Source organism: Berghia stephanieae, chromosome 2 (genome assembly GCF_034508935.2).
Source record: "Berghia stephanieae isolate SIO BIC M18660-M18661 chromosome 2, UCSD_Bste_1.3, whole genome shotgun sequence".
Taxonomy (NCBI): Eukaryota; Metazoa; Mollusca; class Gastropoda; order Nudibranchia; family Aeolidiidae; genus Berghia; species Berghia stephanieae.
The window spans coordinates 122,334,004-122,361,228 of NC_088361.1; positions in this window are offsets into that span (position 1 = coordinate 122,334,004).

A 27,225-nucleotide genomic window follows, 5' to 3' on the forward strand; every position below is an offset into this window, starting at 1 on the left:
ACAAGATGCAGGAATGCTGTGGTTTTCCCAATCCCGTGATGAGATCCATAGAGATTCAACTTCAGTGTAGTCCTCTCAGGCACTCCTGCATAACACGTGGCATCCTGCTTCCTCTCCCCGTAGTCACAAATGTCTGTTTCTCCAACCTTTGAACATATGGTGCCGGAGAAGGTTATGCCGACAACGAAGTCTCAAAGAGTTTCATTTCCAAAAACTTCAAAACACCAAAAATCTCCTAATTATAATCATTTTGACTTTTTAATCAAATTTTCACATTGAGATCATTCTATTATGATTTAGAGGGGATGGGTCACGTGTTATTATGTCTGTTACAATAGACACATAAAATACACAATGTTAAAGACACATGGAATACAGAAGTGTCCACAACTTTACAGTTAAATGTAAGGGATTGCTTCAAAACCAAAGCAACTGAGCCTTAATGTTTACACTCCATTCCACCCAATAAATTATAATTCACGCTTGTTTCTTCACGTTACTGCTTTATTTAGCCAGGCGTGGTTAACGTTGTGATAATTAGTATTTCTTAGATGGACACCCAAAACTATTGATGTCCGCCTGACTGGGCTCTGAAATTCATCATAACCACCATCATTATTTTTTATGTAGATCAGACAGGTAGATATAAGTCTGACCTATTCCTGAGTCTGTCTGCTTATAATATATGGAAAAGGAGTGGTAGTTGTAGTAGTAGTAGTAGTAGTAGTAGTAGTAGTAGTAGTAGTAGTAGTAGTAGTAGTAGTAGTAGTAGTAGTAGTAGTAGTAGTAGTAGTCGTAATAGAAGAAGAAGAAGAAGAAGAAGAAGAAGAAGAAGAAGAAGAAGAAGAAGAAGAAGAAGAAGAAGAAAAAGAGAAGAAGAAGAAGAGAAGAAGAAGAAGAAGAAGAAGAAGAAGAAGAAGAAGAAGAAGAAGAAGAAGAAGAAGAAGAAGAAGAAGAAGAAGAAGAAGAAGAAGAAGAAGAAGAAGGAGTAGGAGAAGGAGGAGGAGGAGGAGGAGGAAAGAGCATTTTCCAAGGACCCAACTATATGCGCGACTCAGAGCGGGATTCGAACCTTATTAGAGGTCGACTGGAAACGACACGCCATTCATCCCGGACGAGAACCAGTCTTTTGCCTTTTTCACTTTTCATAGTTCTAGAGGACTACCAAATTAATATATTTACTGCGGCGGTCAAGAGTTCAGAAGAAGATTTTTAAGACAAAAAGAACAATATCCAAATAATGTTCAAAGTCAACATAAATACTTAATATAAAATTATAGGACGAGACATGACGCCTGAAAGGCATTCTTATAAATTTTTTTAGACAGAGGCTTTGCTATTGTTATTTTTAAACAGTAGTGACATTATAGTGTGGTTCTTGAGACATATTATGCTGAAAATATCCCGGACAGAAAGAAAATGAAACGAAAAGGTACTGGAGGAGGCAGAATACAAAAGAACTCGTTATTTTGTTGTTGTTGCCAGAATAAGATGAAGACAGGCCAGGTTTTTTTTGCCATATGATGAGAAAAGAAGGGACTGAGAAGCTGGTGACATGAGGACTGAGATGTGATAAGCGAGCAGCTGGAAGATAGAGTATGAAATTGGTGGACAACATTAGAAACTGGACAAAAGGAAGAAGTAATGTGCGGCTATGTGGTCTAGTGGAATGAAACTCTCTTTCGGATCGGAAGGTCCTGGATTCGAGCCTCCCTCGGCGCATAGTTCAGTCCTTGAAAAAGGCTCTTTACTCACATCCTCTCATCGTACTCGAGTGTAAAATGAGTACCTGGCCGTTAACAGCGTTATCTCTGTCCGAACAATATATTTATATCGCCTAACAGGCGTCATGCCACGTCCTACATGTTAAGTGTTGCTGTTGGCCAGGGACCCTTTGTAAAGCGCTTTGAGCACGTTTAGTGGATATTGCACTATCTAAAAGCTGATTATTTAAAATGTGGAAACCACCAAAAAGGCACGATGGCCCACGCTTAGAACCAGATGATGATGGCATTATGCGACTAAAGAGTAGTAGTAGTACTAAAGACTTAAGAGCCGCTCATTGTAGGACTCGGACTCAAACCGGGGACCTACAGACCAGAGATCAGTCGCATCGCAGGACTGCAAATCCCCACACTACATCATTCTCACAAAAAATACGTGTGAAAAGGTTTTAACAAAGGTACTTCTTTTTTCAACAGGAATAAGTGAGTGTTTAACTGAATTGCACGCTATTTAGGAAACTCTATATCCAAGATCACAAGGTTTACAAAAACTATGGATTTCCTCTAACGCCGATGGCATGAGCGTTATCTCGTGTCATATGCTTTTGTAACGCTAAATAAACCTGAACACTGAATAAAATTAAACGCTAAATAAACCTGATTTATTATATAATATCTAGTGCAATACCCATTGTGATCTTAGTATTTTACAGGGAGTCTCAGCCAACAGAAACACTGAAATGAAATAAACAAACTAAAATCGCGATGGGACAATAAATATAGGGTGGAGTCACGACACCCATTCATTGAGACTTGTTGGTATGTATCTGTTAATCTTGTATCAATTTGCCATCACTGACAAAGATTTATATACTTGTGGTTGACGTGATTTTTTGTTGTTGTTGTTGTTTTTTTTTTGTGTGTGTTTGTTTTGGGTTGTTTTTCTTTCGTTTTTTTAAATTTTTGCTTCTGTTCGTTTAATGTTTTTTTTTCTAGCCAGAGAACTTACCACATCTCACAAGACTTTACCTGTCGTACAGAGTATAGATAGTATGCACTTGGCTAAGAAGTTCACAACATTGCCATCCGGAAGTAAAACTGGCCAACACACAAAACTGTGTGTAACCTTGAATGTATATAGTCTGGTTAATACAGTTTAGTGAGAAGTACTCGTAAACGCGGATGGCAAAAAACAATAACAAAGACATGAGTGACGTCATCTTCGAACTATCTATAAGCGGATAAATCAACAACCCCGTGGTGCAATGTTTACAACTATTTTTATACTTTTTTTATCATGATATCCCATCAGAGAAGGATTTTAAAGTTAGGTCATTTTAGAGTGATGGCAATGATTTGGTTTAAGTGTCTTTAAACAGAAACCTATTCTGAGAACAAATACGTTGTCACCGTTAAGAAGATTAAAAATGCCGAGTTATCTGACATAGAAAGGTCTAGAATAAAGTCACGAATTATGAAAAAGGTCAATGATGTGATCTATTATAAGTCTGTATGGATAGAAGGGTGAAACGCTCACCAGGTCAGGTTTGTCTGCCAAACCAAGTGTAGCCAACATCAAACGTATGTACATATTATAATCATAAAAGGATTACAGACCATTATGAGGAATTTGTTGAGAACCATCTTTCTGGCTGTCTATGACAAAACAAAACAAACAACAACAAAAAAAACAACAAAAAACAAACAAACAAAAAACAAAACAAAGAGGGCATAAAACCAAATGCATACATTAAATTATGCAAGTCAAATGTCTGCGGTCAATCGAATCGACTCACTAAACGGTGTTAATGTCATGGAGAACATAATACTTGAAATGGAAATTTAAGCTGAACTTTACAATTTGAGTTACGATAAATAAATGAGGGGGTCGAGATCAAAAGGTGCTAAGTCAGATTCAGATAGAAAATAAGTTCAACCCCCCCAAGCAATCTATTTATTGGACAAACTTAAAAATCCCCAGAAAAAAAAGTCGACGATTCTATACACTTTGGATATTGTTCTAAGATGAAAGCTAGATACGTATTTTCTTCTTTAAACCAATAAATAAACAACACGAAAATTCCGTTTTCTCTGAATAATGAAAATGCCACATAGCACCAGTTGATCCTGACTCCCTAAATACCTCCATTGGAGAGATTTGTGAGTTTTCTTTCTTTAAAGATCTGAAAAAGTGTGAATGAAAAAGTGCAAGAAAAGGGGAGATGGAAAAATGCAAGGAAAAAAAAGAACATCTCGATAATTAGCCTGCCTTGAGAATTGCAGGGATGGTTTTCTCTTTTTACTTGTATTTTTCTTTCTACTCTATCTGGTACTATATCATAACACTTATACAGATCTTTATCTTATATCAGTGGCCTAATTTAAATTTTATTTCTTTCACGACGGAAAACGTCAAATTCCTAATTCTGATCATTTTTACTATCTATAACGTTAATCTTCTTCATCTAGTTTATTCCAACACATAATACCATATTGAAGCCGTAGGTCATAGATTTCCTTGGTCAATATGGCTCTTGGAAAAGGATGATAGTTGTGGATATTTGTAAAATAACAAGAAGGGTGTTGAACAGACTGACTGTCGTACTCCAAAGAAGAACAAGACGTATTAAAAAAAATTCCCATAAAACTCGATAAATAAAAATGATCCTCATTTTGGAAAAAGAAACCCTCTGAAATCTTGGACTTAATTCCATATGATTCTATAGTACGGTAGCAAAGGTAATGGGTGATTGTTCAAATAAAAATCCTTATTGATTAGGCAAAATGAATCTGTATACAGCACATCTAATCTATAATATAATATAATATAATATAATATAATATAATATAATATAATATAATATAATATATATATAATATATATAATATAATATAATATAATATAATATAATATAATATAATATAATATATATATATATATAATATAATATAATATAATATAATATAATATAATATAATAATAATATAATATAAAAAATAAATATAATATAATATAATATAATATAATATAATATAAATAATATATATAATATAATATAATATAATATAATATAATATAATATAATATAATATAATATAATATATATAATATAATATAATAATATAATATAATATAATATAATATAATATAATATAATAATATATAATATAATATAATATAATATAATATAATTATAATATAATATAATATAATATAATATAATATAATATAATATAATATAATATAATATAATATAATATAATATAATATAATATAATATAATATAATATAATATAATATAATATAATATATATAATAAATATAATAAATATAATATAATATAATATAATATAATATAATATAATATAATATAATATAATATAATATAATATAATATAATAGATTTGATATATTATAGCAGCTATCATATTCAAAAGTCCCTCTTATTATTTTATTTTTAGTTACACTAAATCGGTTAACGTAATAAAAAAAATAAAAAATCGAAGTCTGTATACGTATAAGAATAATTGAATCAAAATAAGAAATAATAATCTGGAAACTGATATATGATAGAACTGTAATACATAATCCATTGCAACATTGTGGATTGTTTCAGAATGAACCAGACTGAGAAAACTCAGTTTAAATTAGAATGAGAAGAATTCGGAAATTCAATTGGTTTTGTAAGCACCTTATGAAACGACATTTGTTCGCAATTTGAGCATTGATTTATTTAAACTCAAATGTCATTAGCTAAGACTAAATATAATTTTACCGCATCAGATTCATCCCGACATAACACCTTTTTGTTACGATTGGTCACATATGAGACATGTGTGCCAAAAGGTCGTTGTTTGAACATTCATCACAAAAAAATACTCCAAAACTAAATTATTTTCAAGAACAAATTATTTAGTTTTCGTCAGTTTCTCTGGGTTAATTAAAAAAAAAGATAAATCACAAACTGACGCCTGGGATAAAAAAAAATTTGTTGCAGTTTTTTTTTAAGTTTCGAAAGAGTAAGGGGAATCCACACTATTTTGATGCCTTTAAAGCTATCTCTAGTATTTTTCGGAAATTCAATTGGTTTTGTAACCAGCTTATGAAACGAAATTTATTCACAATGTGAGCATTTATTTTATTGGTGCTAGATCGTCAGTTTTTGATCTAACTTTTAATTACTTAACCAAAATAAGCCGATGGAAACAAATTTTGTTAGTAGTTTTAAAAAAATATTTTTTTTAGAATTGAAGTATCTTTGTGGCGATTACCACGAAAACGACATTTTGGCACAACCACATAATATAGGGGGACTATATTGTTTTAGATGGAATAGAATAATGATTTATCATTATTATTATCCATTATTTTAGGGAAAACCCTATTTTTAATCCCATTTGTCAGGTGTGATTTATCTTTTATTATTCAACCCAGAGAAAGTGACGAAAACAAAATTTGATCCTTAAAATAATTTAAATTGGGAGTATTCTTGATAGCAAAACTATCATTAGGCATTCTTATCAACATCATTATCATCAGCATCATCATCATTTAGTATTTACATATTATCTGTTGACTTTATTTAGCGTATTAAAACCCTTTGATGTCCTCCTTTTAACTTGCAGATGCTTAAATAACCACCCCTATTATGATATTTCATATTTCAGAGTAAACGCACACAAAGACGAACTACAAACACAATTTCATCCACATGTTATTCAAAAATAACACGAACTTCTAAAGAATTTTCGTATTCAATGAAGTTCCAGATACCCTTTATTTTATCAGGAGGTCGTCGCAGATGTTCACATCTGTTAACGTTTTGCTTTATTTTACCGTCAAGAGTGTATTTTCTACCTCCCTAAACTGCAAAGGAACATCGTCTGTTTCGTTTCCATTCTCACCTTGCTGCAACACATATTGTCATGAAGCCTGGTGTTCATTGAAACTTTACTTGAAACCCACAATGTAAACTTTTGAAAAGAAACATATTTTACGGCTTTCTCGCCATACCTTTCACATAAATTATATTGTGACAAGCTGAGGTGAGTAAAGATTACAAATATTCTTGTGAGTTATCTGAACTCATCTGTCAACAATGAATAACGCTTATTGTGTTTAAATCTTGCCCCCTTTGTAAGATGAGTGTTAACAGCGTGTTTCTGTTTAGTTCAAATCGTAAAAATCAGCTAAGATTATCGTCTTGTGTGGTGGCGTTCAAAGTTCAAGGCCAAAGTCCCTGCTGACTCAACTTCTGTAAGAGCCAGATAATTTTTTAAAAAGAATTCTGACTGAATAACAAAATATTGATATAATTAATATATTTGAATTTTAAATATCCATACATTACCGACCTTTCTGAAACTGGTATGCTGCTGAATTTCTAGCTGGCCCTTGGATAAGATGCTTATTTTATCTGTTAGGTAGTATAATATTATGTCGGATCAAATATTATTAGATACAAGTAGCTACACAGTGAGTGCGATGTGAGAGGAGTTGTACCGATAATTCCATGATGATTCCATGATGATTCCATGATGATGATGATGATGATGATGATGATGATGATGATGATGATGATGATAATAACAACGACGACGATGATGATGATTATGATGATGATGATATATAATGTGATGATGATGATGATGATGATGATGATGATGATGATGATGATGATGGTGACAATGATGACGATGATGAGGATGATGATGATGATGATGAGGATGATGATGATGATGATGATGATGATGATGATGATGATGATAATGACAATGATGACGATGATGATGAAGATGATGATGATGATGATGATGATGATGAGGATGATGATGATGCCGATGATGACAATGGTGACGATGATGATGATGATGATGATGATGATGATGATGATGATGATGATGATGATGATGATGATGGTGATGATGATGATGATGATGATTATGCTGATGATTATGATGAAGATGATGATCAAACATTCCATGAAGGAACATAGGACAATTGATCACACAGGTGTTTAGAATTAACCAGGACCATCCATATTATCCAAGTGAGCAATTTTGGCGATTATTTATCTTACTTAAGGAAAAAAAAACTATTGGCGCCTGAACTGTAGCTCGAATTCGGGACTCCGTGTGAATACATTGTCATGTCCCCTTAACAAATTATGTATGCCCAATATCATTACTCGGATTTAAACAAAGGTAATTTAGACTATTAACCTGAAGACACTTGAGCTAATCGTTCCTGTTTGTCTCACGCGTCAGAATCCTTCTGTGCAAATTTTCTGGTATTCCAAAAAGAACAACAACAAACAAAAAAAACAACAAACAACAAACAAACAAAAAACAAAAACAAAAACAAAACAAAAACAAAACACGTATTAAACATTTTGACCAGAAAATTCTTCCTCTTAATATCGATCTATTGAAATTCAGGAAATTTCAGGTTTGAGAATTTTTGACAAGTTGAGGGTCACTTTAAGCGAGTGATATTTGAAGGACGAGTTTTCTGGCCAAAATCGAAATACATGATTCTACAGAAATGGCTTCTTGGCTCAAAATGACTGCGTGCTATACCACAAACGCCAATAAAATATAGTCATATAAAAACATTCTGGCATACCCAACACGCATTTCATTTTACCATTGTTTTTACTTTTGATTTTGTTTTCGAGAGAAAACATTTCCTTCAAGAATCTATCAAATCATATAATTAATTTGTTAAAATTTCTAGGAAGCCTCAAACCAAAGCCTTCTTAAAAAAAATATTGTCCCAGGTTTGAGACATTTGACAATATTTTCAAAGTGTGGGTCATCTTATTCGATCGATCGATATTCGAACCAAGAGATTTCTGGCCAAATCTAATTTTCTAAAACTTGTTTTGTCGAAGTATGTCAGTATGGCAGTGTATACATTATTATCCAATTAACCTGTTAATAACTGCCGTACACTGGGGAAAAAACACGTTTTAGAAATTTTAGCCAGAAAACTCGTCCTACAAAAATCGATCGATTTAAATGATCTTGGCAAAAACTCTTAAACCATGGACTTAACTAAGTCCCAGGTTTGAGAGTTTTTAACATTTAAATCAATCAATTACTCGAGGACGAGTTTTCTGTTCAAATTTTTAAATACGCATTTTTCCAGATTACGGCAGTTCATTGGTTAAGAACACCCCTGTTGAAAAAAAAAGAAGGATAGATATGTATGACTTTATTTATGCAACACCTATAAAAATAAACGCAAACCTTTCTGGCATATTTCACGATAAGATAAACGAATTGTTTCGAATTTCATCACCGCGAACCGTATCCGCTAAGTGGAAGATGTAAGAGGATTGAAATAAGTGGAGAAAAAATTGGGTTTTAAATATTTAGGTCGAAGCAAAATATCTATAATATTAAAAAGCTGCACTGCAACTTGCAATGTAAAAAAATCCTTGTTATTTTAACAGAGTACTCGCTGCTCTGCAGAACAAGGAGAAGAAGCAGTAGGAGGAGGAGGAGGAAAAGGAATAAAAACGGAATATTAAAAGTAATGGTTATGGTGTACATAGAGACACACAGACACCCCCCCCCCCCCCCCCACACAAACAATGAGAGAGATACAGATAGATATAGATTGAGATGGTCAATGTACAGATGACTTTCCAATGGATCAGTACCTTGTCGTGGTTGGAGAGCTTGCGTGACTCAATCATCCGAAGAGCTACGTCGGCGGGAGATTAATCTCCTGACAAGGTCACCCATGCCAAATATGTCAACTGTGAGAAGCCAGACTACAATTTATCCCATTGGAACATAGGTATAAGACAACTGTCGAGTCAGAACCCAGAAGAGCTCATGACGTGAGTGGGGGTTGAAATGGACTGACTTATTATCCTTATAGAAAATGAATAGGATAAGAAACAACCTATGTTCCAACTTCGGGTAGATAGAGTTCTCAAGCGAGGGATAGCAATCAATTTAGGAGAAGGTCACTCCAAAATTAAACCAAGGGTAGGAAGGACTCTATAGCTCGGGAGAACAACCTGCTTAGGAGAAGGACACTCCTAAAAAAACACCCAAAGGTGGCCTTGACTCATTAGCTCGGGAGAGCAACAAGCCTAGGAGTGAATCTCCAAAATAAATCCTGGTCGTCCAAGTCTGGGGGTTTGAATTGAGCCAACAACCCGATAAAATAAAAAAGGCAAAGTTACAGAAACAGCAACGACACTTAAAACCAGCACGGTCGAGGAAGCATACTCCTTTTTGGGGTCATGGACGTGGACTGGCGAAAACCTTTAGGAAGCCAGTAGTACACAGAGGACTCTTCTGATGACCAAGACCAAAACCGGGATTGGGACCTGGGAACATCAGAACCCTATACGAGTCGGCCAAGAGTGCTCGAGTGAGTAGAGAGATGCATAGATACAATCTAAAGATACTGGTCATGTGTGAGACAAGATGGACAGGAACAGGCCGTTCAATACTAACACGTGAAGACACCATACTCTTCTCCGGACAGGAGGAAGGTCAACCACATATGCAAGGAGTGGCATTGCTGATGACCCAAACACAATGTTATCTTGGGAATCCAGAATTTTTACTGCGTGATTTAACTCAAACGGAAGAAAAGTCACCGTTTTACAATGTTATGCACCCACAAATGTTCCAGATACAGAGGACAAAGAGGATTTCTACGAACAACTTCAAGCAACTATGGGCAAAATGCCAAAAAGAGACCTTAAGATTGTCATGGGAGACTGAAATGCAAAAGTGGGACATGGCAACACAAACAGAGAACTCATGGGAAAACATGGTGTGGGGGAAGCAAATGAAAACGGTGATCGCTTCGTTGATCTTTTGTGCGATCAATAATAATAATAATAATAATAATAATAATAATAATAATAATAATAATAATAATAATAATAATAATAATAATAATAATAATAATACTGAAAACGTATATAGTGCTATAACTCCGAGACACCAGACTCTAAGCGCTTATCAATGACTTGATAATAAGAAGGACCATATTTCTACATAAGCCGATTCACAAGGCCACATGGACATCGCCTGACAGAAAGACAGAGAATCAGATAGACCATTTTACCATCCATATAAAGTGGAGGAGGAGCTTATAGGATGTGAGAATAAAGCGCGGAGCTGATGCAGCATCAGACGATCGACTGGTAGTAGAAATACTTTAGATCAAATTGAAGGCTTACAAGGACAGGGCAGAGAGACCATCACATTAGTTTAATGTACACAGTCTAATGGAGGCAGAGACACCATTAAAAAAGTTAAAAATCGAATCGAGGAACAAATTTAGCATCTGTACACGAGGAGATAGTTGATGACCACTGGCATAATCTGCAAGATGCATAGAACACAAAATGTAAATATGTTCTTGGAAAAAAGACGAAAAAGCAAAAAGACTGGCTAACCAGATAGACATGGAGCCTTATAGAGCAGAAGAAAAAGTTGAAAGACCAATTGAACCAATTTCAGGTTGAAAGGGACAAAAAAGATATTCCACCACAAATAGACCTCCTTGATATCAACATCAACCCACCAACCAAAATAGAGATTGCCAAAGCCATAAAGATCCTCAAACAAGGCAAAGCAGCAAGGCAAGATTGAATTCCACCTGAAGTACTAAATGCAGACATCCAGACATCAACTGGCATGTTATACCCACTTCTGAACAAAACCTGGGAACAAGAGAAAGTTCCAAAAGACTGGAAGAACGGCCACCTTGTTAAATTACCAAAAAAGGGGGACTTATCATTATGCAACAATTGGAGGGGAATCATGCTGCTATCAATCCCAGGGAAAATTTTGACCAGAATAATTTTGGAACGCTTGAAGACAACACTTGACAAAATATTCAGAGATAAACAGGCAGGTTTCTGAAAAGATAGGTCGTGTACCGAGCAAATCGCGACTTCACGGATCATCATCGAACAGTCCCTAGAATGGCAATCTCCTCTATAATCTGCCTTTGTGGATACTAGAAAGCTTTTGATAGCGTGGACAGAAATGTTATCTGGAAACTCAGGCAACACTTTGGCTTTCCACTCTAATTTGTGATCATCATCCAGCAGCTGTACGGTGATGCCAAGTCATCCTCTATGGAAAATTAACAGAACCCTTCTCAGTGAAAATTGGATTCCGGCTGCCTTTTGTCACCAACAATCTTTTTGATAGTTATCGGCTGGGTCATGAAACAAGTTACCACAGGACAAAAGACAGGAATTCAATGGAGCCTAGCAAACCAACTACATATTCTCGCCTCTGCAGATGATATCTGTTTTCTCTCTCACAACTTAAAAGATGCACAAGAAAATCTAAACAAAGTCACAGAGGAAGCAGACAGATAGATAGATAGATAGATAGATAGATAGATAGATAGATAGATAGATAGATAGATAGATAGATAGATGGACAGACAGATAGATAGATATATAGAGAGTGAAGAGAGAGAGAGAGAGAGAGAGAGAGAGAGAGAGAGAGGGAGAGAGAGAGAGATAAAAGAAGCAGGTGATAGTAGGGGGGGGGGGGCGGGGAGCGGAGTAAACGAGGTTTTAAATGGATGTATGTCAAGGCCATGTCATTAAAAAGAATTTATCTATACAAGATGTTGAAAAGTAGATACCTAACATTAACGTATCTCTATTTTTGTTTCTTTATTTATAACAGTTAGTAACAGAAGGGTGTGTGCAAAGAAAGTTTGATAAGAAACAAAGAAAGCTGTCTGTACAACACTGCCGTACTCTGTAAAAACACATGTTTAAAATTTTGGGCAGAAAACTCGTCCTTCAAATATTGATAAATTAAAACTACCCTTGTCTTGCCAAAACCCCTCAAACCTGAGACTTCAATGTTTAATGAGGGTCGTTTCAATAGATCAATTCTTCAAGAACGAGTTTTGTTTTCTGGCTAAAATGTTAGATAACGTGTTTTGTCTGTTTCGGAGTATGACTGAAGAGCGAGATTTTTTCGCTGGAAATTGTATAGATAATGTGCGCTTGACTAAGAAGTTCACAACATTGCCATCCGGAAGTATTACGGTCAACACACAAAACTATGTGTAAACTTAACCGTTTATAGTCTGGTTAATACAGTTTAGTATTACTCATAAATGCGGATGGCAAAAAAAAAAAAACAATAACAAAGGCCGGAGTAACGTCAACTTCGATCTATCTATAGATACTGAAACTGGGAAGTAGGGATGGTACAATAAATTACCTACTAAAATTAGAAGAATACTCCATAATAGTGCCGCGCTGAAGACCGGTCTAGACCGCGGTCCGACGGTCTTTTAGCTGTGAACCGAAGACCGGTCCCTGAGGGGAAGATCGGCGGCGGTCCTCACTTCTTATCACCTTTCAACTAGTGCGGGGCGGTCCTTGCAAGGACCACGGTCCTACGGTCTCGCGCCATAGCCTACTACTTCCCCAGCGATTCGTTGCTTCGGTTGCCTATCTTCCACCAATCACCACCCATCCCACTTAATTAATCGCACCCACCCCCCTTTGCCATACACTAAACGACACAGACGACCATACAGGCAGACGACCACCAACCTCCACTCCGCAAACCGCCCTTTCGTGTGTGAGATGGGGGAACAGGAGGCGCACGCCTTGGACGATTCCATTATACGGGTAAATTTCAAAATTTACTACACCATAATGATCGCAATGACAATGATCTATGGTGAAGGCATGACCCCTCTTCTCTAATGGGTTATTGTTTGAAATGTATGTGACTACAAAAGATGTGTGTGTTTGTGTGTGTGTGTGTGTGTGTGTGTGTGTGTGTGTGTGTCGAACCTAGCAAGTAGCAAATCCGATTTTTTGTTTTCTTTTGTCCATCTCTTGTCACCACTCCTTTCTATCGCAGTGTTGTCATTTAAAATAATACAATAATATTAAAATTTCGTTTGGTGTTTTTACTAATCAAATAATATGAGTTTCATTAGTTTCTTCCTTCCAAAAAACCCAGTTATAACGTCTGAATTTTAAAAAAGTCCAATAGAATATTTGGGGACCCCGATAGCTCAGTTGATAGAGCACTCTCTTTATACGCAAAGGGCCAGAGATCGATCCCGGGTGCAGTCGATTTTTTTCTGAATCCCTGTCTACTCAGCAATGAATGGGTAGCTGAGTTTGTTAGATCTGGCGAAAAGTCACCATCGACCCCTCTTATCACCTCATCCACCCCCTCTTATTATAACTTCACGTCTCTCTCTTACTCTTCAATGCTCGCTGCCCTCTAATGTGTGTGTGTGGTGGGGGGGGGGGAGGGGGGGGTTAGGAGTTGCGTGTGTGTATCAACGCCACGAACAACTCGATCAACGCCTTGGGCGATGCCATTATCTCCGTTATTGGGGATAAATTTCAAATTTTATTAAATTATCGAAGTAACAATGAAGTACGGTGAGCAAATAAAGAAGGCATCACCCCTCTTCTCTAATTAGGTTACAATTTGAAATGAGTGTGACTACTCCGTGTGTTTTACTCCTGTAGGCCACGGTTTTCATTGTGTAGCGGTCTTTAACGGTTCAAGAATGAACGGACCGGTCTAGGACCGGTCCTTGCGGTCTTCATTTCCCAAGGACCGTAGGACCGTGGTCCTTAAGCTTGCCAAGGACCGCCCCGCACTACTCCATAACATTGCAAGTCATCAGGAATACCAGGAGATTAGAGATAATGAGAGAAGATTCCAAAACAAATAAATAATGCTGTCAGCATCCTGATAAGATGACGGTTTTCAGATAATTAAAGTTTTCATCACGTAATCAAGATGAAAGTAATCTAATAAAATGCATTTTATACGTACGTACGTGACTAATCGTGCGCCAATGTGGTCTCCTAGCATAACAGCCGCCTTCGGATCGGAAGGACCCGGGTTCGAGTCCCGCTCTGGGCGGCGTATAGCTAAGTCCTTGGACAAGGCACTTTACCCACAATTCTCTCACCGTACTCGGTGTAAAATGAGTACCTATCCATTAACAGCGTTGTCTCTGTCAGAAAAAATGGAATATCGCGCAATTAGGCGTCATATCTCGTCCTATCTACATGTCGAGTGTTGTTGTTGGCTATGAACCCCTTGTAAAGCGCTTTGGGTACGTTTAGTTGATATTGCGTTATAGGTAGAACGAAGATGACGTCACTCAGGCCTTTGTTATTGTTTTTTGCCATCCACGTTTATGAATAATTTTCACTTAACCGTATGATCCAGACTATAACAGTTCATGGTAACACAGAGTTTTGTGTGTTGGTCCGTTATACGTCCCGATGGCAATGTTGTGAGCTTCTTAACCAGCGCATATTATCTATACAAATACTCCGAGTTTTTTTTTTTTGTCTTCTTTTAATCGTCAAACAGTTATTATAGCTTGGGGTGAAACGACTCGCAATTATTTACAGGTCTTACAAGTCACATTGTTATGGGCTTATTGATGTTAATGGAAATGCTCTCAAACTAACGCAAAACATATTCAATCAAGCCCATTATTACGATTGGTTGTCAGACCTGCACACATGTGCACGTCGGTTGATATGGATATTTGGAATTTAAATTTAAGCTTAACTTATACAATTTTATAGTTTAAAATAAAATCATCCCAAAATAGTCAATAAAATTGTGATGTCAATAAACTGGTTCCAATCTCATTGAATGTGTATGGAAACCACTCTTCGAAGGACTGGGTACATACCTTTTGTAATTGATCTAATTTTCTGGTTTCAGAGTGATGGCATCTTATTTTCTAGTCTAAATATATGCCGGTTGTCCGGATAAAGATAATCCATCCTCACTGTTTTGACGTCCCGTAACCATAAGTATCTGTACATTATGCTCCTAAAATATAATTTATGCTACCTGAAAATTCAATATGTAACCTATTCATTATAAGACCTCAGGTTACATACACACTTCCATGGTCTTTGGAACTGGAAAAGTAGAATCTGTGACGTCACAACTTTTTTGTCCTATGTATCGTCTCGTCTCTCGACTTGAGCGAAACCCCAGTAGAGGCTGACTGATTTTTTTGGAACGCTTTTTTCTTGCATTTTTGTTTGTGTTTCATAAAAAATAATAATTGAGCTTTATATAGTGCAATATCCACTAAATGTGCTCAAAGCGCTTTACAAGGGATCTCTGGTCAACAGCATCATTTAACATATAGGACGGGATATGACGCATGTTAGGCGATATTACAATTTTTCGGACAAAGACAATACTGTTAACGGCCAGGTACTCATTTTACACCTGAGGACGGTGAGAGAATGTGGGTAAAGAGCCTTTTCCAAGGACTCAACTATGCGCCGAGCGCGAGGCTCGAACCCAGGACCTTCCGATCCGAAAGCGAGTGTCATACCACTAGACCACATACACAACTTTTCAGATGTCGATCATACAGCAGTCTCTTCTCTGCATTTTTTCCTTTATTTGGATACTAGCTCGTAAATTCCGATTTTGTACAAGTGAAATCATATAAACAACAAACTACGTACATTCTTCGTTAATGGCATATTATTGAATCGGTTCGGTTCTGACACCTGGTATCTTCTAGTTTGTTGAGGTATCTTTCAAAATAAACGAGATGTCACAGGTTCCATAACTATGTAAACAAAATAATAATAATAATAATAATAATAATAATAATAATAATAATAATAATAATAATAATAATAATAATAATAATAATAATGATACTAATAATAATAATAATAATAATAATAATAATAATAATAATAATAATAATAATAATAATAATAATAATGATGATGATATAATAATAATAATAATAATAATAATAATAATATGATAATAATAATATAATAATAATAATAATAATAATAATAATAATAATAATAATAATAATAATAATAATAATAATAATAATAATAATAATTTATTATTATAATATAATAATAATAATAATAATAATAATAATAATAATAATAATAATAATAATAATAATATATAATAATAATAATAATAATAATAATAATAATAATAATAATAATAATAATAATAATAATAATAATAATAATATAATAATAATAATAATAATAATAATAATAGTAATAATAATAATAACAATGATAATGATAATAACAACAATGGATACACATGCTTTTGTTTTAATCAATCTCTACCCAGTCTTAAACTTCCATATTATATTCATGTGTACACAATGAATGCCTGTGATTTTATTGTTAGTTTCCCCATATCAAATGCTTTTACCAATAATACCATTATTGATAATCTACTGATTCGCAACGGATGTCTTTACGGTGGAAATTGCAGCGTTATTGATATAAGGTACGACCCTTGTGTCCAATATGATATTAATATAATATCGTTGATTGATTTTCAGTATCACAGTGTTATTCGCATCAAAGAAAGCTTTGATGTCTGTTTTTTGTTCTTTTTTAATCTCAATTTTATTGTTTTTACGATGTATTATTTCTCCTTTTATCTTTCGTATTTTCTCGTTCATTATCGTTTCGGGCATTGGATGTCTCTTTAATTTCATAAAAGAAACGCCAGGTGTCCAATGTTTTATCAATGATCAATACTTGTTTATTTTCCTGAATATGTAATATTCCAGATGTAATATTCCAGAATAATTTCTCATTAATTTATCAAAATTTAGTCAGTATTCTAAAAACTTATATCATTTTTTGTTGTTGTAATTTTAAATTAACTTTCCCCTTTTTCACAATCCTAAATCGACACGAATAAAATGGTGTGATTGGTTTGTCGTTTTAATTTTAGGTGACAATGATTGGCAAAAAAAATGGTATTGTAACATTCGCACACCTTTATATGTCTCTCTACTTTGAACACATGGTTGGAATGATATTGAAACAAATTGGGGTGATTATTTTCACCCTAATGTAGAGTGAATAGTAATAATAACATCTAGGTAACTTTCAATGCCTGCTAAATCTCATTTTCATAATTTAGAAAAATCTGCTATTTTTTTAGTTATTTGGTTATAGAGAGAAAAACACATGTCTCCTTTACATTATTGAACAAGAGAGAGAGAGAGAGAGAGAGAGAGAGAGAGAGAGAGAGAGAGAGAGAGAGAGAGTAAAAATGATGAATGTTTTGAGAAAGAGAATAGATCTGTTTAAAATTCATTGAAGGTGGAGTGAGTGGTTCGAGTAACTTGGCTAAGAAGCTCATAACATTGCCATCCGGAAGTATAACGGACCAACACACAAAACTGTGTGTATCCATGAACGTTTAAAGTCGGGTTAATACAGTTCAGTGAGAATAACTCACAAACGCGGATGGCAAACTATAACAACAAAGGCTTAAGTGACGTCATCTTCGAATATCTATAAGATCCATACATTTCTATTAATGCTTATTATATTTGTTGTAGCAATGTAAACTACTAAAATGTTACAATTTGTGGACAGTAAAGATTGTGCGGCTATGTGGTCTAGTGGTATGACACTCGCTTTCGGATCGAAAGGTCCTGGGTTCGAGCCTCGCTCGGCGCATAGTTGAGTCATTGGAGAAGGCTCTTTACTCACATTCTCTCACCGTACTCAGGTGTAAAATGAGTACCTGGCCGTTAACAGCGTTGTCTCTGTTTCAAAAATTTGTAATATCGCCTGACAGGCGTCATGTCTCGTCCTACATGTTATGTGTTGCTGTTGGCCAGGGACCCCTTGTAAAGCGCTTTGAGCACGTTTAGTGGATATTGCGCTATATAAAAGATCGAGTTTTTTGTTTGTTTGTTTTTTAAAAATTAAAATTAATTAACCCGTAGATTTGTCATCAATCAAAACGCGGGGCGTATGACCGTAGCCATCGTTATTTTATAGCCTGACACTGATCAAAAGATGACGTCAAAATGCCAGTCTTTGGAAACAAAAGAAAACAAATCGTGAGTTGTATTCAATAGTTCAACCAATGGGACCACTTGTTTCCACGAGCACTACTAACTACAACTCACTAGGCGGTGCAAAAACCAAATAATGACGTCAAAATGCCAATCTTTTTGGGTTTCAGTGTCAGGCTATTATATCTTAACGATGGCTACGGTATGACACACCCTCAAGCCCACTCGGACAAATAACATAGCTGATTGTTTACAAACAATGAAATAGAAGAGGTTGACGTCATTCCGCGCATTGTTATTGTTTTACAATCGCTAGATGACTTATTAGTTATCATCAGATTCGCTCAATCAGGTTACAAATATCTAAGTTAACAGATTGACAAATTTATTTATATGTGATGGTGTGATTAATTAGGTGTTTAGAACTAATGAGTATTTTATTTAAACTCATGCCGTCGGTGGCAATGCCTATGTTGATTTGTTTAGTTTAACATTAACTGTCATTATTTATATTCAGACTGTCGGATGAGCGTGGATATGTTCTCTTCCACTAAGTATCTATAGATAGTATGCAGATGACGTCACTCAGGCCTTTGTTATTGTTTTTGCCATCCGTGTTTGTGAGTTGTTCTCACTAAACTGTATTAACCAGACTATAAAAGTTCATGGTTACACAGAGTTTGTGTGTTGGTCCGTTATACTTCCGGATGGCAATGTTGTGAACTCCTTGGCCAAGCGCATTCTATCTATAGATGGTTCGAAGATGACGTCACTCAGGCCTTTGTTATTGTTTTTGCCATCCGCGATTGTGAGTTGTTCTCACTACACTGTATTAACCGGACTATAAAAGTTCATGGTTACACAGAGTTTGTGTGTTGGTCCGTTATACTTCCGGATGGCAATGTTATGAGCTTCTTAGCCAAGCGCATACTATCTATAGATAGTTCGAAGATGACGTCACTCAAGCCTTTGTTGTTATATTTTGCCATCCGCGTTTGTGAGTTATTCTCACTGAACTGTATTAACCAGACTATAAAAGTTCATGGTTACACATAGTTTTGTGTGTTGGTCCGTTATACTTCCGGATGGCAACGTTATGAGCTTCTTAGCCAAGTGCATACTATTTATACACCTAGTGCTTTGAAAGATCAGTTTTGTTTCCCCATGTTGATGCCAAAGTGTCCAACATATTCTATCTTGTTGTAACATTGCGTGTCTTGAAAGTCAGCTCAATCTCATCATATTTTTAGAAATATGTTTGAAATACGTTTTAACATTTGAAAAGATATCAAATCTCTACCAGTAAGTCTAATAATCTGACACAGAGATTGAAGGATTCAAATCAGAGATTTTGCTGAAATCTTACCCGACTAATTAATTTTTTTTTTTAATTTAGCGTTCATTTCACGAATACGTATTTGCAATTTTGATAACCCACATTGTTAGGAGCTCGTTGTTGTAATGGAAATACTCTCAAACTAAAGCAAAATTATTTTGTCCATTACCACAATATTAACCCAAGTCCATAAATGTGTTCGGTTATCAGACCTTAACAATATGCGCACGTTGCTTTCATCCTTTTAGGAGAGCAGCGAGTCAAATATTCGTAAAATGCCCCCCCCCCCCTTTTCACTCCGCTTTGAGACCTCGATCACACCACGACTTACTAACTTACTTTGTGATGGTGCAATGCGACTGACGCTAGGAACAGACATTAATGAAAAAATTCCCCTTGTAGATCAAAATGAGAATTATATATTTATTATTCTATTTATCTTATATTTTTGAATTGTGTGCGTTTTTCCCCCTTGAATGTATAAATGTATAGTGTTTCATTTCCTTGTTTTATGATGTTTCTTCATGTTTGACTGAACGGTACTCCGCCATATGAGCAAGTCACATCACCCAGCCCACTTTGCTGCGCTGCACTGCGGCTGACACCTGGGTTATTCCAGTCTTCCCTTGGAATATACCCTAAAGACAAATTTTCCCATAGGGATGAATAAAGGGAATTATTATTATTATTATTATTATTATTATTATTATTATTATTATTATTATTATTATTATTATTATTATTATTATTATTATTATTATTATTATTATTATTATTATTATTATTATTATTATTTTGTTTACAATGATTGAGAAAATATAGCTATGTTAGTGTATATAATATTTATTATTCAATTTATCTTATATTTTTCGCTTGTATCCGTTTTATCTTTCTTGATTTTGTTTGCTCAAATGTGTAAATTCGTGCGTTTTTTTCTTTGTTTTCTGTTTCTTCATGCATTATCTTGACTGAACGACACGACAAATCCTTTCTTTTGTTTACAAAATGATTGAGCAAATATAACTCTGTTAGTGTATTGTCTTGTCAAAAGACTTGTCATGCGATGTTAGCCTGACACACACACACACACACACACACACACACACACACGCACACACACACCATCGTGAACGGTTTAAAACCATCCCTGGACGATAGCAAACATGCTCTATATTGATGTATTGAGTTTTAAATGATGGTTTAGTTCTGGCATGCTTTTAACTTGGGGTCAGCCGGTACCAGGTTATAGATAATCGCCCGAGGCAAGCACCGAAGTCGGATGCGAAGTTGAATGAAATGTCTAGAATTGAATAGGTCACAATGGAGGCGGTTGGTGGTAAGCATGCAAGGTGGCCGAATGGTTCTTTTTCAAAAATGCCAAAGATGCAGAATTGGTGTAAAAGCATTTTAAAATTTATTTTATCTTAATTATTTTAAAGTAAAATGTGGGACTGAATGATCGTGATGGTGATGATGATGATGATGATGATGATGATGATGATGATGATGATGATGATGATGATGATGATGATGATGATGAAAATGATGATTATGATGATGATGGTGATGATGACGACTACGACGACGACGGTGATGATGATGATGATGATGATGATGATGATGATGATGATGATGATGATAATGATGATGGTGGTGGTGGTGAACGGGGTGGGGATGGTGGTAGTGGTAATAATGCTGGTTGTGTGATCGTGGTGACGATATGAAAATTACGCATAAGAGTAGAAAAAACAGTTCCAGTTTTCTTTTCATAGCACACTGTGTTGGTGTAAGATAACAAGTGTTGTAATTTGGGCATTGAAAACTATAAAGTATGAGAACTACTATGTATCTGGTATTCATTTAATTTGCCCCCCAAACATAAACTATCACATTTAAAAAAAGATAAACTCTGAAAAAAAATCTTGCAAAATTGTTAAACTGATATTTTGCCATTTTCTTTTTCAACATGGCATAAGAATGCCAACTTGGCAGTCTTGAAGTATATCGTCGCTGGTCGATGATGACAGCAGGAAAGGAAGCAGAAATAAGAATATGTTACTTAAAATAACACACAAAACAAAAGGGAAATGAAATACATTTATCACGAGCGTTTAAAATCCGTATTATGTCATTATTTTTGATATGCCAAAAAGGTGATTTTAAAAGTTAATATTAAGAAATGCTGGGGAATATAGGGTATGGAAAAATATAGGGTAAACAAGATGAAAACAGATATATAAGTCACAACGTCCGAATCATAAAAAGTCGATTTCCTAGAAACCATCAAGAACATCTCCAGACCGACTAGAGGACATACATATCGAATGACGACCTCCCCCTCCCCCACCCCGCCAATCAAGCTCAAATGCCCACCTCAAATAGATAGAATGAAGTTGACGTCATTCAGATCTCTGTTATAGCTTTTTGCCATCCACGTTTATGAGTAATTCTCACTAAGCTGTATTAACCAGACTATAAAAGTTCATGGTTACACATTATGTTGTGTGTGCTGGTCCGTTAAACTTCCGGATGGCAATGTTATGAACTTCATAGCCAAGCGCATACTATCTATTCCTTCTGCCCATCTTCTATCAGACTATGGAATCGTCCACCATCGGATGTAGCAGAATCTGACAACCCTGATGTTTTTAATCGTTTTGGTATCATTGTGTATACGGTGACATCTTTAAGCGCGGCTATGTGGTCTAGTGGTATGACACTCGCTTTCGGATCGGAAGGTCCTGGGTTGGAGCCTCGCTCGGCGCATAGTTGAGTCCTTGGAAAAGACTCTTTACTCACATTCTCTCACCGTACTCAGTTGTAAAATGAGTACCTGGCCGTTAACAGCGTTGTCTTTGTCCGAAAAATTGTAATATCGCCTAAAAGGCGTCATGTCTCGTCCGACATGTTAAATGTTGCTGTTGACCAGGGACCCCTTGTAAAGCGCATTGAGCACGTTAAGTGGATATTGCGCTATATAAATGCTCATTTTTTAAATTTATTTATTTTTTTATTTTTTTTTAAGCATCAAATTTCATCATATGATACGTCAAGTAGATAATCCTTTAACATTAAAAAAATTACCCCTATAAGAAAAGAAAACTAACTCTAAGCGCCTACAGTCTGATGAAATCGGAGAGAGGCGCTATACAAATGCCATTTGCTATTATCATCATTTACTATCAATCTATTTTAAAATCAACTGTAGTTATATATATATATATATATATATATATATATATATATATATATATATATATATATATATATATATAAATATATATATATATATATATATATATATCTCAGCCAGGCGGGAAGTGCCGAGTCAATTAGATCCCGAGTTAGGATTTCTGATACCGTAATATTTTTATCTTCTTCTTCTTCTTCTTCTTCTTCTTCTTCGTTATGTAGATACTACGTTTGTTTAATTGAGAATAGAGAGCCACACGATCGGTACGAAGTTTGAAAGACTGATTTTTTGGGATGGCTTTTAAAACATTTTCTTGTATTTTTCTCTCTTGCTTTGTTTGGCACGTTTCATACACACTTGTTCAGATCTTTATCGTGACACCGGTACCTGCTCCCGCATTTCTTAATAAAGCATTTTTACACAAATGTTTCAGAAATCCCAATTTTTATAGAATACTTTCCAAATTGGCAATCAACCAATGCAGTTTATCTTGTTATATAGAAGTAACGAAGTTAACGTCAGTCAGCTGTTTGTTATTACCTTCGAACAGCCTGTTAGTGATTAGTTCTCACTGAATGATATCATCAGACTATTGGAGCTATGCGTTTAGGTAAAATACTCACAGCCAGATATAAACTTCCAACCCTATTCAGCAAAACGGCTGTCTGAAAACAAAAATAAAGAATTGAGTGTCGTCAATTTCGTTCCGTCTATAAATGTTAAAGGTTACATACAGTTGTGTGTGTTGGTATGTTTAATTTGGCTGGTGCGATTGCTTTCCCTAAACGCATAGCATCAAAACATTAACGATGCCTCTTAAATGGAGTGTGACACGATGAGTGTAACAACAATAATTGCTCTTTTGTATAGCTCAATATCCACTGAACGTGCTCAAAGCGCTTTACAAGTGGTCCCTGGCCGACAACAACATATAACATGTAGGCGATATTATATTTTTTTTCCGGACAGATACAACGCTGTTACCGCCCAGGTACTCATTTTACACCTGAGTACTGTGAGAGAATGTGAGTAAAGAGCCTTCTCCAAGGACTCAACTATGCGCCGAGCAAGGTTCGAACCCAGGATCTTCCGATCCGAAAGCGAGTGCCATACCTCTAGACCACATAGCCGCAACGCAATAGTAATACTTGAGCTCAATAAAAAAAAAAAGAATTAGCTGGAGCTGGTGCCTATGACGACTTGACTTGCGTGGAACTTGCTTGTTAATATTAGTTTCAAAATCAACTGATCTATTGCAAAAACACTTTCTGACAGCCCAAAATCAGACCTAGTAACCGAGTTAATCAAATGATAAGTTCTTCATTACAAATTGTAATATTATATTAACATTAATTCAAAAATGCATTTATATCACGAGAAAATAATTACTCACTTAGCATACCTATAAGTTTAAAAAATAATTGTGCGGTGGGTTAAAGCAGAGGAAAGGGGGAAGGAATTAATGGCAAAGTCAGACATCGATCACATCTAAACCAGCCCCCCCCCCCCCCCCCCCCACCACCACCAACTTATATCTCGACCACAACACCCGATCAACCCCCTACCCCTATTTTTTTTTCTTCTACCAATTCTACCATACCCGTGTCACGTAGATTGATAGATTGGCACCACACGATACCAAACCACCCGTGGGCCTTTTTCAGTCTCTTCCGACATTCCTCTCCTCCTTTACTACAATATATCATTTTGTTATATTTTATTTTATTGTAAAAGAGGAAGCCTTTTCATCTTTAAAATGGCGCGGTGCCTCTTGATCACAGGTCGTGATTATAGTTCCTCCGGAAAAGACTTGACAGGGAAGAGGGTCGGCGCACGGAGTGACATGTGAAAATTAATAGACAGGATTGTCACGGAAAAAGCAAGCACTTGTATTGGAGGAGGAGGAAGAGGAAGAAGTAAAGAGATGATATCGAAAGTGGGTAGAGAGGATTGTGTATAGAGGGAGAAGGAGGAGGATATGAAGAGGAAGTAAATGATAAAGGAGGAGAACGACAATGCGTGCGATGAAGGTATGTACGAGGTCAGGGCAGGACAATAAATGAGAAAAAAAGAGGATTGTGGGAAGGATTAGAGAAAATAAAGGTATCGCTTACGACGAAAAGGAGGGGGTTAGGGAAAGAGGGGGAAGAGGAGCTTGGGAAGAAGGAAGGAAGGAGGAAAGGAAGGAAGGACAGAAGAAGAAGAAGAAGAAGAAGAAGAAGAAAGAAGGAAGAAGAAAAGAAGAAGAAGAAGAAGAAGAAGAAGAAGAAGAAGAAGAAGAAGAAGAAGAAGAAGAAGAAGAAGAAGAAGAAGAAGAAGAAGAAGAAGAAGAAGAAGAAGAAGAAGAAGAAGAGAAAGAAGAAGAAGAAAGAAGAAGAAGAAGAAGAAGAAGAAGAAGAAGAAGAAGAAGAAGAAGAAGAAGAAGAAGAAGAAGAAGAAGAAGAAGAAGAAGAAGAAGAAGAAGAAGAAGAAGAAGAAGAAGAAGAGAAGAAGAAGAAGAAGAAGAAGAAGAAGAAGAGAAGAGAAGAAGAAGAGAAGGAAGAAGAAGAAGAGAAGATGATGATGATGATGATGATGATGATGGTGATATCATGGTGATTATGATTATGATGATGATGATTATGATGGAGATTATGATTATGATGATTATGATGATGATTATGTTGTTGTTGATGATGATGATGATGATGATGATGATGATGATGATGATGATGATGGTGATGATGATGATGATGATGATGGTGATATCATGGTGATTATGATTATGATGATGATGATTATGATGGAGATTATGATTATGATGATTATGATGATTATTATGTTGATGATGATGATGATGATGATGATTATGATGATGATGATGATGATGATGATGATGATGATGATGATGATGATGATGATGATGATGATGATGATGATGATGATGATGATGATGATGATGAAATTGCGTCAGAGGGAGGATGAGGAGAAGGTGGAGAAGAATGGGGAAATGGACGATAAAGAAAAATAAGCAGTAACAGCAGCAACTTTCATTAAAAAAAAAACAAACAATACGATGAAGTGCCAAAGGTAAGTCAGTAAGACGAGAAAAGGGAATGAATATGGGAACAAGAGGCAGGCAACCTAACACTGGAGCCAAGGGGCAATTCATTATTAAATCAGTTCAGTCAAATTATGTGAGAAAATTGAATGGAAGTAACAGGAAGTCACGTTTTATTATTATTCTTTTTAAAAAAAAATGTTATTTCATTGTGTGTTTATTTTTGTACTTACTCACTTGATAACATTTTGTCCACCGAGTAGCTGGGTCTATTAAATCTGGCGGAAAAGACTTTGATAATAGACTGACTTCCTATCCAAAGGGTAACAAACAATTCCTATTGTCTGTTTTACGCTAAATAAACCGGGATATATTATTCCGATTCCGTGTAACTGATGACGCTGAAGGACTACTAATATTACGTCAGGAGTTGACTGTCAAAACCCACTGATGAGTCGCATTGTTTACCATTCACAGACCTGTCTACTCTTACAAAAAATTCGTAGATTTACGAAAATTTGTCTTTAATTTCAGAACTTCAAAGATATTAAAGCTTATTGAAAATGAAAGTTGATGCCAGACCATATTATTTTAAGTATTTTGAAGTGTTACGAGTATTTAATCCGTGTTGGGATAAAATGTTGATTTTTAAATTTATCTTACAATATCTAGATATTTCCTAAAAATTATGAATTTTCAAATTTTCAAATTTTCAAATAAACTGGCCTGCATTCGAAGAGACTGCATTTCTATCCTTTATTTAATTACTGGAAGAGTAAAATAATTGGCTTATTTGCCTCAAGGAACAATACTCTAAGTGAGGTGTCCAAAAGATTGCTTGAAAGTGTTGCATCTGTGCCTTGGCAGACTTTAACCAGCTAACTGCCGTTCTCATCTTCTTCTTCTTCTTCTTCTTCTTCTTCTTCTTCTTCTTCTTCTTATTTTTATTATTATTATTATTATTATTATTATTATTATTATTATTATTATTATTATTATCATTATTATTATTATTATTATTATTATTATTATTATTATTATTATTATTATTATTATTATTATTATTATTTA